Here is a 14,488-nt window from a genome sequence, read left to right as displayed (position 1 = left end):
AAGTCAACTTTGCAGGACGTGTGATTTAGGGACCATTTACCTTCTGTACCAAAAATGAATTTTGGTGTAATGGGGAAAAACATTTTTAATGCTCATATATGGCAAGTATATATGAAGTAAAACAATCACAGCAATAGAAGCCTTTTTAAAATCATCAGTAGAAGTGCTTCAAGGTGCAAAAATACTGCAATGTGTTTTTCTGCGCCTCATTTCTTTCCGTTTTACTTTTGAAGTTAAAGACTGAATAATTTCCTCCATAAGATGCCAGCAAAAACATTTGATCGAATTTCCATTGAATCGAAGGGAGCGAAGATTCCGTCGGGGCGACCATGCAACGTCTGTGATCCCTGTGACCTCAGTTAATTGTTACTTCCCAAAATTTGTTAGAATGCAATCATGTAAGAATAACAATATGTAACGAAAGACGTACAATCTTCATGAATCTGAGGTCATCATGATATCCCTCACCACAAATTTTGTCCACCAAAACTTGCCACATATTAAGTCGTGTACTAACACCATATAAGATTCTAGCAAGGACAGCAATAGAGGTTGTTCAGATTTGTACTAAATTATCCCTATAATAATCACTTGTATCATACGCAGCAAATGAGTACTTAGAACAGTTTGCTTTTTACTGTGTGACTCCTCCATTTTTTTAACAGATTCTATCATTCTTTTCATTGCAACTTTGTCATTTGTTCTTATGTTGGTACAAGAAATATACTTGCGTTTCTTTCTCATCAATAAAGGTGAAAATGGGAACATGTTAGTAGCCAAGAGGACGTTTCATACACAAAAGCTTTTGTAGAGTTCTAAATTGTTCTGATTTAACAATGGATTTTTTTATACTGAAACACAGTTGCTCAATTATATTTTCCTACATAATGTTATTGAATTAATATATGACAAATATGTCTGCATCATCTCTTGCTAGTTAAATGTGTTCCGGAAGGCAGCATAAAATAAAAGTAAACTTTTAAATAAATTTGTCCTTAAATTAGATCATCAGTTTAAGCAAGTTGACCTACGAGTGAGTGTGTCTGCTTGCTTTCTCCACACCTCTCCTCAGTGCTTTAACAGCATGCTGAAAATATCCCCGAAATACATTTGAGACCGTTCTCTGACTTGAATCATAGAATAACGCTTCCATTATACCCAGTCCCTTTAAACAAAGGGAATCATGATGCACAATCTACATGTAAATTTATGTGCTCGCTTTATGGCTGAGGAGGAACGGTGTGAGGAGGACGCTTCTGGAGTCCTTTTCCCGGCAGTCCTCGCATCGCCAGCTTCAATGATGGCGGAGGGGTGACGTGAAGAATGACACTGAGGATCTTCGTCCCAGACAACATCGATCTCCCCAGCTTGAATGAAGGAGGGAATGAATTCGGCGCGAGAAAAAATTTCCATATTCAGCGACTCTGTGACGACCTGGACAGGTAATTTATGCAGAAGCCTTGCAGGATATAATTTTTAAACTAGAATTAATGTTTATAGCTCACTGTTTCACTGCAACTTCTCTCATAAGTTCTTGAAGGAAGACCATCTACCAGACGAAATAAAGAATAGACTATAATTGTCATCCAGCTAATTTCTAACAGTTGCATTAGTTCATTCCCTCCATAATTTCCAATAATTCAGTGAAATGCTGAATATGAGCCTCGCTGATCAATTGGGGGAACGACTGAATTTTTTAAATTTACAATGGTCAAGGAAGACGAAAATGAAGGAGAAATAGTGCTATATTCCAAATCATCCAGTCGCTTTATTGACTAATCAGTTTATGAATCGTCCAACCTTGAGGAGAAATAACAATACTTTAAAGTTTAAAGTACACCGGGCACCCTCTGTAAGATCTATGTTTTTAGAGCTGAATTAAATTCATTGCATATCTCATTGAGTACAACTAATAAGTCCGAGACACAATATACTGGTCAAACATGTATACTATATTACTAAATGTGAATTTATGAATTCCATTGGCATACTAAGAATCAAACAGGAGCGAATCTGGCAAAAGTGTAATTGAAAAAGAATTGTGGAAAACATGAACGACTGAGAAAATTTTCAAATTAATGAGGTTTACAATGCTTGTCTTATATCTAATAGAAACGAACACACACACACACACACACACACACACATATCATGAAAACCAGTACAAATTATGTAACATATTGACTCAGGTATTCAATTAATTACCTGTTTATCATTAGATTGTTAACCTTTTCTGTTGGATAACTATATACTAGACATATATATTTTATATTATCCTGTAACAGTTGTATTAACCATTTTCACGTATTTATGTTTTATATATAAATATAAGTATATGTTTTTTTAACTGATTAGTCAATAAAGTTCCCCGGAAGAGGCCTGATGGAAGGCAAAACTGCTGGGACAAATTAAGAACTCTGTTTCTTTTTTCCTCTGGTTTCCCCTTCGTTTTCATTGTGGAGTACATATATATATATATATATATATATATATATATATATATATATATATATATATATATATATATATATATATATATATATATATATATATATATATATATATATATATATATATATATATATATATATATATATATATATATATATATATATATATATATATATATATATATATATATATATATATATATATATATATATATATATATAATGTGTCAAGGTCAGCTAACCTTGAAAAATAATTTTTTACAATTTTTTTTTTGAAGACTTTTTTTTTATTTTTATCCAGTTTTGATATTCATCCAGCAGTGGTCCTACAAATAAAGATTTAAATGCAAAAGCAACCGTGTCAGTCACGATCACACCCATTTCATTCCTATTGTGACAGAAATCTCTGGTGTCCCTGTGCCAGGCAAGCTTTGATTTCTTGCCTTGGCCAATGACATCACTCAAAATTACTATTTAGAACACGCTTACCTGGCACAGGGGACACTACCGAAATCTATTGCTCTCACTGGCAGGGGTTCTGAACAGTCTTATTTTTGCTACTTATTATTGCTTTTAAAATTTAATTTTTATGATATTATGAAAGCATAAATTAAAAAAAAACATACGCTCATTAATACTTGTGAAAATTAATTTTAATAAATAACTATTTTTTGTTAATTTTAACAAAATTTTACATAAAATATTTATGTGCCTGGAAACATTATTTTAAACGCTCAATAGTTTCGAAGTTCGGCGAAGAGTTCCAAGTATTTTTTATTGTTATTCTTCCGATTATATATTTGTAGCGTTTAATATCAAAGCCCGAAAAGGGGTTGTGCTAATTTATTATCACTTTCAATTACCATGAAGGACCTCCTCCAAGAATGATTTCTATTGTTAGGGGTCGGGGAACGATGGCCTTATCCGGTGTGCAGGCTGTATTCAACAGAATTAACAAAAACGGTTCTAAAATAATAAAATGAAAATAGTATTAAATAAGAAAACGTAATATTACAAAAAACAGGCTTATTGGAGGGTGGGAAACACGCATCTGCAGGAAAGGTTGATACAGATAGACAAGGAAAACATGATTTTCAAAAGATTATGAAAATGACAAATCAAATTAATATTTAAATCTTTTCCTGGGAAGATTTATTTATGTTAGAAATTAGGATATTCTCAGTTTAATATCACAAGGAAGTTCAGTGTGATAATATACTTAATATAAAAGGGAAGTTTATTTATATTAATTTACTTAATATAAAAACTGTATAACTTATTTTTACTGACTTACCAAATAAGAATATTTCGTAAATATTTAATATCTTGAGATACATTCATACATCCCTAACATAGTAGGTAATTAAACATACAATGAATTATTGATAATGGGGAAACGTGAATACCACTTGTTGTCTGAGGTAATATTCATCATACATATTTTTATCGCACTTCAATTTGTATAATCTCTTTGCTTTCATTCATATCATACGACAGGAATAATTAATCTAGATTTTATTTCATATTACCTTTTCCAGGAACAATAACGTGTAAAACAATAACGTGTAGGGACCTGAAAATACTGCAATTTTTTTTTTTTTTATTTCTTGCTGTTGGAATATTGAAATAAAAAGAATGAAATCTAGTTGTTATATTAGATGTTCCTTCAGAAAATGGACGACCTTTCCTTAATTCTTCTGTCAAATAACTTCCATTTTTCCCCTCTTTCCTGTTGTCCTCCTAAAATGCCCTGGAAAAGACCAGGGTTTATGGGACACGGTAACACAAGCAGAGGCTTTGCAATTGTTCCACTGAGACGGCTTCACGTGTCTGGACCAAACAAACCGCAATTCTAGAAGCGTTCTTTCACTCCTCATAAAATTCAATTTCTTTCATTACTGTGACCTACTCCTGTCCCAGTTTCGTTTTGTTTGATTTGGTTTGGTTTTAGCTGTGTATAAGAGCACTGGCCTTTTTTGACGGTGGTTCTATTCATGAATTTATTCAATTTTTTTTTTTTTTTTTCCGAAGGGAAAAAATGAGACGAAGGAAAAGGAGAGGCCATGACCTGAAGTAGGAAATACAGAGACTGGCCTCTTGCAGGATGAAGTGTAATAAATGCCAGGAAATTAAAGAAGTGAGATAGTTACTGGTATTCACAGAGTACTTAAAAGAATTAATTGCTTGTCGGAGTAAGAATGAACACTCCCTACTCTCAACATAGCTCCTCAGATCACGCACAGTGGCAAGGGCAGTGCGGTTGATCTACGGAAATACCTTTCCTTCAACTCGGTCGTTTGTTTCCTTTCAGAAGACAACACAGTGCAACTGAAAATAAGACCAGTATTCTAGGCGCGTAGTTACGCAAAAGGTATGATCATTCAAGAAAAGTATAGCCTACTGAAAATCAGCTGGGAAGGCTGATTGCGATTGTTTTCTTACGAGTGCAAATCCTCATGTCTGTGCGGATATATCTGAGAATTCATCTGGACATTTTGCATAATAAAAAATATCTGATGTTTTCTCAGCAAAAAGAGGCTAAATAAACATTCACGCCGCCAAAACTAATAACTTTTCACATAAAGGAATGAAATGCAAGTAAAATACCGCCATATGCTCCCAGACCTGAAAAATTTGAAAGTTTTAATCTCTGAAAGTTATCGAACCTGTTCAACATATTTAACGTTTTCGCTTTGTAGACCATTGAGCCTGCGACGCAGGTGGTGATTGTCGTTGGGGCATTTCTTGCAACCTTTGATATTCATTTTGATAGTTATTGGAGGTTGTCTGTGTTTGCCTGTGCTGTTGCCTTTATCGATTTGTCTGTGTAAACCAACATCATCATTCGTATTTGTCATTCTGAATTTACTCAGGCAAAGAAGACATATCAATTTCCTAAAATTAGGGGAAAAAAAAAGCATATGAAGATGATAATATTTTGTATCTTAATTTTTTTCGGTTCTTTTCCATTTGTACCGATGGAAATCTTAGACGCTCCCATGACACAGCTCTCCAGACTGATGGCCTTACTGCACAACTCTCGTTCATCAGGTAATGTGCGATGCTTTCGGGAGACTTCATTCAGCTCTCCACTTGAAGAAAAGAGGCGACTGACAGGCAGACAGAAGGAGCATTTATACAGAATGGTTCTTCATCATGAACAGATTTTTATAACAATAAACAATACGAACTTGCACGGAAGTTCGTTGTTGTGTATTTAAGTGCAAAGGATTGATGAACCTTCAAAAAGAAATGAAACAATTTCACTTTCAATCTTTTTTTTTTTTTTTTATCGAGAAATTCTTATCCAGGGAAGAAATATAGGAGGTGGCTGCAATGAAGCATTCTTGTATTGCCATGCGTTCTTGAGTCCTTTTCTTCGCTACAAAGTTTTGTGTCATATCTTATCATTACAATGAGAATACTTATGTTTTAGACTATGAATATTGTTACTTCGGATAAGAAGTTATTAGAACTTCTTCGTCAACGACAAAAACCATTTAGCAAATGCAGCGATATTTTTCAGCGTCAATTGGAGTAAACGTCGTGATGTCAGCTTACTGTATAGATTCGAGTATTTAGTCGACGAAAGCAGTTTGTTTCTGTTTTGAAGGGAATTTGACAACGTTTGTTGCAAAGGTCATAAAATGAGGATTGACCTGGGTCTTACATTTAGTGGAGGAGGTCCAACCTACACGCGCTCTCCTGCATCCTACGCATTAAGATCGTATCTTCCCTGTGTCTCCGAAGGTTCACACTAACACTCTGCTCTCTTTACACACATTACCTTCCTTAGGATCCGCCTAAGGCCAAGAGCCCGTGCTGGTATGGCAGCTAAATCTAAACCACCTGCACAACCTTCCTTTCCAGTAGCTCTCGCTCTATCTACCCAACCCTTCCGAGGCTTCCCCTACCCTTCCCTCAAGATAATTTTGATCTATACAATTTTTAACACCCTACCGCCGTGTGGTATTTCCATAAGAAGGACCATAATAAAGCACTCTGCTTTATTTTTTTCACCAAAGCTAACCCTTTTACAACTCCTTCAACAGATCTTGCAATTTCGACATTCACATTCTTCTTCCTCCACAGGTCATCTCAAGAACTTCAGCCTTTTTCTTTCCGGCATATTTACCATTTGCACTTCACTTTCATAAAGGAGAATTGATTAAACAATCCCTTCATACAACTTAACTTTGAGTTCCATAGATAAATGAAATCTCTTCCAGATCTCTTGCACACTACCTGCTGCCTTTCTTTTTTCACTCATACCCTCTCGCATATGTTCTCTTACTACCATCATCCGTTATATTCACTCCCATTTACCCTCATAACCTTAACCTCGCTCACAATTATCCTTGATATATAGGTGGATCTAGGAAACAAAACACCCCAGCCTCACATATATTCATGTGAGATATTCCCTGCCGCTGAAGAGCATTTGGGGAGGTTTAGCATTTCTGAAGTTATGTAAAATCCTCCGTCCCATTCATCCTATAGCCAAAGTCACCCGTCAAAATTTACACTAATGACTGAAGGCGTTAGTCCAATCCAGACGAAATTCACGGAATACCCACAGATATAACCGTTGTATAGATGATTTGACCATAAGGATGAAAAAGATGGTATATTGCTTGGGATGGCGGGAGACGCTGGAACGAAAGGCTGATTGAAGCTTTACATGTCCTCACTTGGTCGTTGATGCAAACTATGTAAAATAGCAGTGTTCCTGGGCCAAATATATCTAGAGAGAGAGAGAAAGAGAGAGAGCGTCAATGCAAATGTTTAGTTGGGATTGATGCAACGCAGCTGCTGACTTGTAGAGAACAAAGCAACGCTTGACGCAGCAATCCTTCAACAATACACACGCCTCCGCTTCTGCTGCAGCAGGAAGGTATTGTCTTCTCATGATCTTCGTTTTGTTCCTGAAATGAATGAGTGTGTTGGTTTTAAACAGGATAGACAGATGGATGCATAAAAGCAATTTCTCATTTTAAGGAAAAAATCAGACCCTTTTTTCATAATCTTCGACATCTCATTAGACAAAATCATTCCTCCCCACTTTCTTATGTAAGGCTGGGTTTGTAAACAAATAAATCTCATACTGCATTCCTAAATTTGCTTGAAAGGCCCCATATAACCTTGTTCTTAGGAAAGGAAGGTCGAAATACAGCACTTGGATTAGCATTTTCTGATATGAGAATAATTTATCTGATCAACCAAAAATTTCGTGGATACCTAAAATCTGAAAGCCTAATAAATATTACTCAGTTAAGAATACAAATAAGAACTTCTTTACCCACAAAATCCCAGTCTTTTACAATTGTCCGTTGAAATACAGTTGAGATTTTCTGATGCTCACTGCAGTGAGTGAGCTCACTAGGTCTGGGAATTGCTCAAAATCCAATTACAGACATGCTTGAAAGAATACTGTATATGACAACCTCTTATCAATTTAGTCAATGGATTTGCAATTTGCAAGCGTCTATTTAAGTTTAGTTCATAACAGAATATGGTTAGTTTATCTTAAGAAAAGCTCTCAGCAGTCAGCTGGACATAACCTTCAAGCCCACCTATTTCAAACATCCAGTCACACTGGCCTACGACCCCGAAAGAAAAATGTAAATATTGTACATATATTTTCATTGCCCTGTTCGGTAACAGATTCTCATCTCATGCAAGTCACAAGCTTTGGGATTCTTCCCTTCGTCTGTTTTCTCCATTCACGTGGCCCTTGCCATATATTAATAATCAATGCCATTTTACTTTGGCTAATCTCCGCTCTCGTTCTATCATATATATATATATATATATATATATATATATATATATATATATATATATATATATATATATATATATATATATATATATATATGTGTTTAATGTTCTTTCCTTTCTTTTCCTTCTCTTGTATTCAATTGGCTTCATTAAGGGAAAGAACCGAGTTTCCAGTCCCTTCAGTGCCTGTAGTTGAAGAAACTTCTCATGGGTCCCCTTAATTAACGTAAGGAGCCAATATATCTTAAGGTCTCAGTTTCAGTTGTGTAAACAAATTCAAACGGACATTTTTTACATTTTTTAATTTGTCTAATTGCATTTCTTAGCTAGACAACAGGGAAATCGAAACAAATATGAAAAGGAACGATCTCCTGCTACTTGAACAAGGTAAATCATCGAGAATCTTAGCGCTGTACCCTGACACCCAGTTCGAAAGTGTGCAAATAGGACAAATCAACTAGAGACTCTGTTTACGGATCAGTTATGCTCCTACTCCGAAGAAATTTGACAAGAACTTTCCTTACCAATGCGTAAGACACGCCATTACAAAGGTGTTTTAACTGATTACCGGAAAGAACAGTTATTCACGTACTGGCATTTTCGATTAGGTATCTGGAGTGCGCCGTGTGCTGGGATTCCCACACATTTTTGCATATTTTTATTGTTTGACAGATATTTGACATGATAACACCAGTTATATTACGAAAAGGAAGCCTAAAAGATTCTAGTTCATATTGGGCACAAAGTTTTCAGGCCTCAGTAAGCATTTCCGTATGCAATAGTAAGCGAGACACTCAGTCAAGCAGGCCTATTGAGGTTGAAAAATTTGTATTGAAAAAATGGAAAGAAATTTGTAGTTCAAGCAAGTACAATAAGAAGATAAACAAAATTTTTATCCTATTCGAAAAACATCCTTCTCCACGTTCTCCAGTCCTCACCTCAAGTCTCCTAGTTCTGGAGACCAGGTGAGGCAAACACCTTTCCCTTTCACAAGGCTTCTCGAACAAACACTGTTCCTGAAGAGAGTTAGACCAAATCTTCTCTGAAACCCTTTAGAGTTGGGGGGGAGGTGTTCGCCATTAACTTCCTTCAGTCCTAGTTTTCCTGGAACCTTCCAGTTCCTGGAATCCCTTGCCTTGCCTGACCGAGAGTCCCAGAAATAATAAACACTATAAGTAAAGCACTTAATAGCATCAGTTATGAGGCTTAAATAATCATATTTTGCTAAAGATTCATTTGCCACAACAAGGTCCTCCCCGATTTTGTTTCCTGAAAATAGGAAAGTTATCTCCTTTTCGTTGAGTACCTTTATCTTTTACAGTGTCTACCTGTATCCTAATTGAAATGTGATTCTCTCTCTCTCTCTCTCTTGAAATAAAGGAGAGGTGTTCATATTTTCAACCAGTGTGATAGAGTAACTAAATCCCACTTTATAATACTTAGTTAAGCGGTTCTTTGATTTGTTAGTGAGCGGAACTCGCGGTCGGTAATCTTTAAAAATAGCTCATTTTTTGGAAGCAAGTTATGATAGAAAATGTAGAGGGACAGGCTTCATTCATCTCAAATGTCTCATATAAGCTCGACAAACAGACCACTAAGAAATGATGTTTTGCCTCATCCAGTAAGAGCAACTTCACCTCCTTTTAGTTTTGGTTTCTCAGAGTCTCGAATGCTTTATCAGCCAGAAATTGCTCACTGAATATTCCAAGACTTGAATCGAGAAGAGCGAATCTGCATAATGAAGTTCCGTCCAGCAGCTCGAGATGGAAATCGGTGACGCCAAAGAGACTGCAACAAGAACTGAACTCCTCACGGAAAGTTGCTTTCTCCCATCTTCCTGTCCTCTACTTCATCGTCGTCTTAAGCCTTTCCCTTTCTTGGAAAGAAAGGCCTCCCCCGACGGACCTTTGCTTTTGGGAAATATTAAAAGAAGCCACGGGAAGGCAAAGCACTATTTGCCCCAAGTTTCTAAATAGCTTTTCCTTATTCCTTCTTTCTTGCTCTCTTTTCCTTTGCTTTTGGGTTATGAGGCGAAGTTATATTCGGTTCTATATATATATATATATATATATATATATATATATATATATATATATATATATATATATATATATATATATATATATATATATATATATATATATATATATATATATATATATATATATATATATATATATATATATATATATATATATATATATATATATGTGTGTGTGTGTGTGTGTGTGTGTGTGTGTGTGTGTAAAATACATACATACGTACATAAATTATAGATTGTAGCAATATAAATTAACTTTGGCAAAGGATTATTCAAAGCCTGATTAGGAACGAACCAATTCCGTGGGAACGTTCAAGGGACTGATTGTTCCACACGAAAACGCTCACTTGGTAACTCCAAATGACTGCATTAATATTACACAGGCACCTCCAGTTATAACCGAACGATCTTATAAGGAAAATGAGGAAACTTTGGTAACAGATATGAAACCTGTATTGCCATAAGCAGGCAAGCTCTAAAGGCATATATATATATATATATATATATATATATATATATATATATATATATATATATATATATATATATATATATATATATATATATATATATATATATATATATATATATATATATATATATATATATATATATATATATATATATATATATATATGTGTGTGTGTGTGTGTGTATGTATGTGTGATCATGAATATATTTTTATATAACTGCCTCCAATCAACGCTTTGAGACCTACGAAAGAGAGGTTTTACTCTTCACAAACTGACATCAAACACAGATTTTGACAGAACAAAAGGAATATATGATTTTATTCACACTACCAGTTTGAAACAGAAAATAATAAATGGCCTTTAATATCTCGCTACACAAATCGTTTGATTTTTCAGCATTATACATTAAATATTAGAGACACTGTGTTGCTGAATGAGGATTGATACCTCCCAAGGGCTTCATCATGTCTGTCAAAATACTTTATCTGAAACCCGCTATTTAATCTTTATTATACAGCAGGATAAATCGCTAGTTGATAAATTAATTTGTTAACGAGGCGAAAGTACTAAAAATATCATCCGGTTTTCTTCAAAACGGCCGACTCTCCCATAAGCATCAACTGACCTGGAATGGAGAACGTCGACGCTGAGACCCTCAACCCAAAGGAAATTCGATGATGTAAAGACACATAAGAGTTAATGAAACGTTAGACGACCGAGATAACCTTTCTTAGGCATTCAGGGAAAGTTTCCAAAAAATAGAGCTCTGTTAATTGGGTCTTTTTGCAGCAAAATGCTACGCTCTTTAGTGGTCAAGTACCCTAGGAAATGACATTTTATCTTCTGCCGTGGTTTCATTGCTTTATTTTGAAATATATCAACCGACTTATCTGTCTGTAATGTCAACTCAGGATTAAAACAGAGAATAATGAATAAAGTTGTCTGGCTTCGTCAGTTACTGCTCCACCCAAGAACATAAATGCTACTCGCTGACGTTACTTATAGATCAAATAAAGTATTCAGGAAAGAATAACAATAAATATCTATAATATTTTACACGAATGAAATACAAAAGTAACATCTCATGCACATTCATAAGTTGTGTGTCATCAAAGGAGATACATCTCTCTCTCTCTCTCTCTCTCTCTCTCTCTCTCTCTCTCTCTCTCTCTCTCTCTCTCTCTCTCTCTTCTAAAACACACGCATATGCCACGTGCCTATAAACATAAAGCAATAGATTGAATATTGAACCTAAGGATATAGTGTCAGTGAGTCCACTGCCGTTAGAAGCTAAAAATTCTAAAATGTTTAATTTCTGACAATCGTGAATCAAGTAAACTACCAAGAGAATTTTGTAATGCCGAATTCTGTATCCCAGACTGCCAAAACATTACCCTCCCTTCCTGATACGAGAGAAGCTTTGGAGAGATGTGCAGCCTCAATAATCCACTTTTGCGCTTATGACTGATGATGACGGGACTAAGTTCATTACTTGAGTCTGCACCAGAAACAGGAACGAAATATGTGGCATTTGAGAAGAAAGGGCTGGTTGGTCAGTGAGCAACGACTGAAAAGAACTACTAAACAGAGTTGATGCAAGTCAGCTTTTCACTGAATTTTGAAAATAAAAGGAAACTACTCCTGGGATCTAAGGTCAGTGGAGTACAGAATGACATCCTTGTGACTTTTCACCAGACAACGCTTTTACAAGGTCATTTTCTGATGGGTATTTTTTCATTGTGATGAAAATCGTCAGTATATGCGAGCTCTCTTAAGGAAAGGCTCCCTCTGAACTGAATGATACCACTGGCTTTTGAGAAGTAATTCTGCTCACCTCGGGTGATCGCAGTTAATAAAGGTTATTGAAAGAAACTTCTCCAATCAGAGAAAACTTTTAATTTTACAAAATTATAAATATCGATAGATTTATAAGCAACAGAAACGCACACATTAAAACACACAATTAAAACACACACACACACATATACATATACATATATATATATATATATATATATATATATATATATATATATATATATATATATATATATATATATATATATATATATATATATATATATATATATATATATATATATATATATATATATATGGATAAATATGGCATACGTTTTATTTCTCGGTGAAAAAATCTAGGGGTAAAAATGACTAAGTGTCAACTTACTCCACCCCTTTCGCCCACCCCGCAGGTGATCGTGGGAAGGACAAGAAAAAGTCAATCAGTGGTTTCTTAGCATTCATTGCGATTCGGTCCGCAACACGTGTGGTCCCCAGGTGTGTATGGCAACCCGGCGGTGTGAATTGTACTTTTAGCGTATTTCTGTAACGTGCCTAAGAAGGGTACCATACGTGGTGATATACTGCAGTCCGTGTAGTTGAGTGTCATAAGGTGAGGTTGAAAACAAGTGAAATTGTGAAGCAAACTGGCAATAAATGAGAGAACTGGAAGATGGCCTGTTACCAAGTTCAAGTGTCTGTTGGGTGTGGGAGGGGTCTATCCAGGTTCATGGTCACCCCCCCCCGCCTGTAAGCTTTCTCATCGCACTTTCATCATTACAAAACGACAAATAGTCGACCAACCTTCGACTGGAGCAAGAAAACTAAAAGCAGATAATATTCAACTGCTTGGCCACTTGTCCATTATCCAGAGAAGGATGCAGGGGACCTGAGTACAAGTAAGAGAAGGCAATAAAATAACTGCCGATAACTCCAAAACAGAGGAATGATCAGAAGGATTCTGCTTTAAGACACAAAGACTGGACCCATGATCAGTGAGGAAAGTGCTTTGGAACGACGACGCTACAACAAACGTGTGTTGTGGGGGGGGTGTGAGGAGGGGCTCATAGTAATAAGCTGTGGCCTAAACATATTGCACTCACGGTCAAGTTCCCCAGTATGTTATGGTGTGGGGTGTTTTGGGATGGTGGACCTGGGCGATTTAGTGTTTTTCCCCAAGAGCGAGCACGTCAAGAACGAGATTTACCTGGCTCTGATAGGCGACGTTCTGCAATCTTCTTTCGAGAAATCGTGGAACATACATTTTGCAGCAGGACGGTGCGAGGTGCCACGTCGCCAAATACGCCACTGATTGGCTAAACGATTTTCAAATCGACTATATTAAGTCTTGGCCTGGCAGTTCCAATGATTTGTCCCCAACAGAAAACCTTTGGGCAGTGACCGAGTCTCGTTTAAATGAAGGGAGGAGGACACGACAAGGCTTGACAAACTCCAGACATCCAGACACTCGATCTGGCAGAGTTTGAAACCCTCCCTCCTGCAGAAGTGTGGCAGATTCTGTCCCTGCTAAGCCTTAGGAGGTGCTGGAACGGAAGGAAGGGCCTGCGAAGGATTAGGAGACGGATAGGTGAGTGTTACTAATAACTTTTTGTATTTATCTCTTCTTACGCTTCCCATTCCTTCTTTTCTAGGCCAGTTCGACTGAAAAGAAATAATCGATTTAATGCGAAACGCCAACCTTTTACATGATAGTGTGTGTGTGTGTATATATATATATATATATATATATATATATATATATATATATATATATATATATATATATATATATATATATATATATATATATATATATATATATATATATATATATATATATATATATATGTATAATATATATATATATATATATTATATAATATAAATTCGGTCAATCCTCTTCCACTAAACTTTTCGGATAACAAAGCCGAAAAAGCATCCAT

General features: G+C 35.7%; 1 pseudogene; it reads right to left on the bottom strand.

Annotated features, from left to right (window-relative positions):
* Positions 1-1,220: 1,220 nt before the first annotated feature.
* Positions 1,221-14,488, bottom strand: part of LOC136830863 (uncharacterized) — an 18,677-nt pseudogene continuing 5,409 nt past the window's right edge.

This window comes from Macrobrachium rosenbergii, chromosome 47, assembly GCF_040412425.1.
Source record: "Macrobrachium rosenbergii isolate ZJJX-2024 chromosome 47, ASM4041242v1, whole genome shotgun sequence".
NCBI lineage: Eukaryota > Metazoa > Arthropoda > Malacostraca > Decapoda > Palaemonidae > Macrobrachium > Macrobrachium rosenbergii.
The sequence above is the reverse complement of the archived record's forward strand: the minus strand, read 5'-3'. Positions and strand labels throughout refer to the sequence as shown.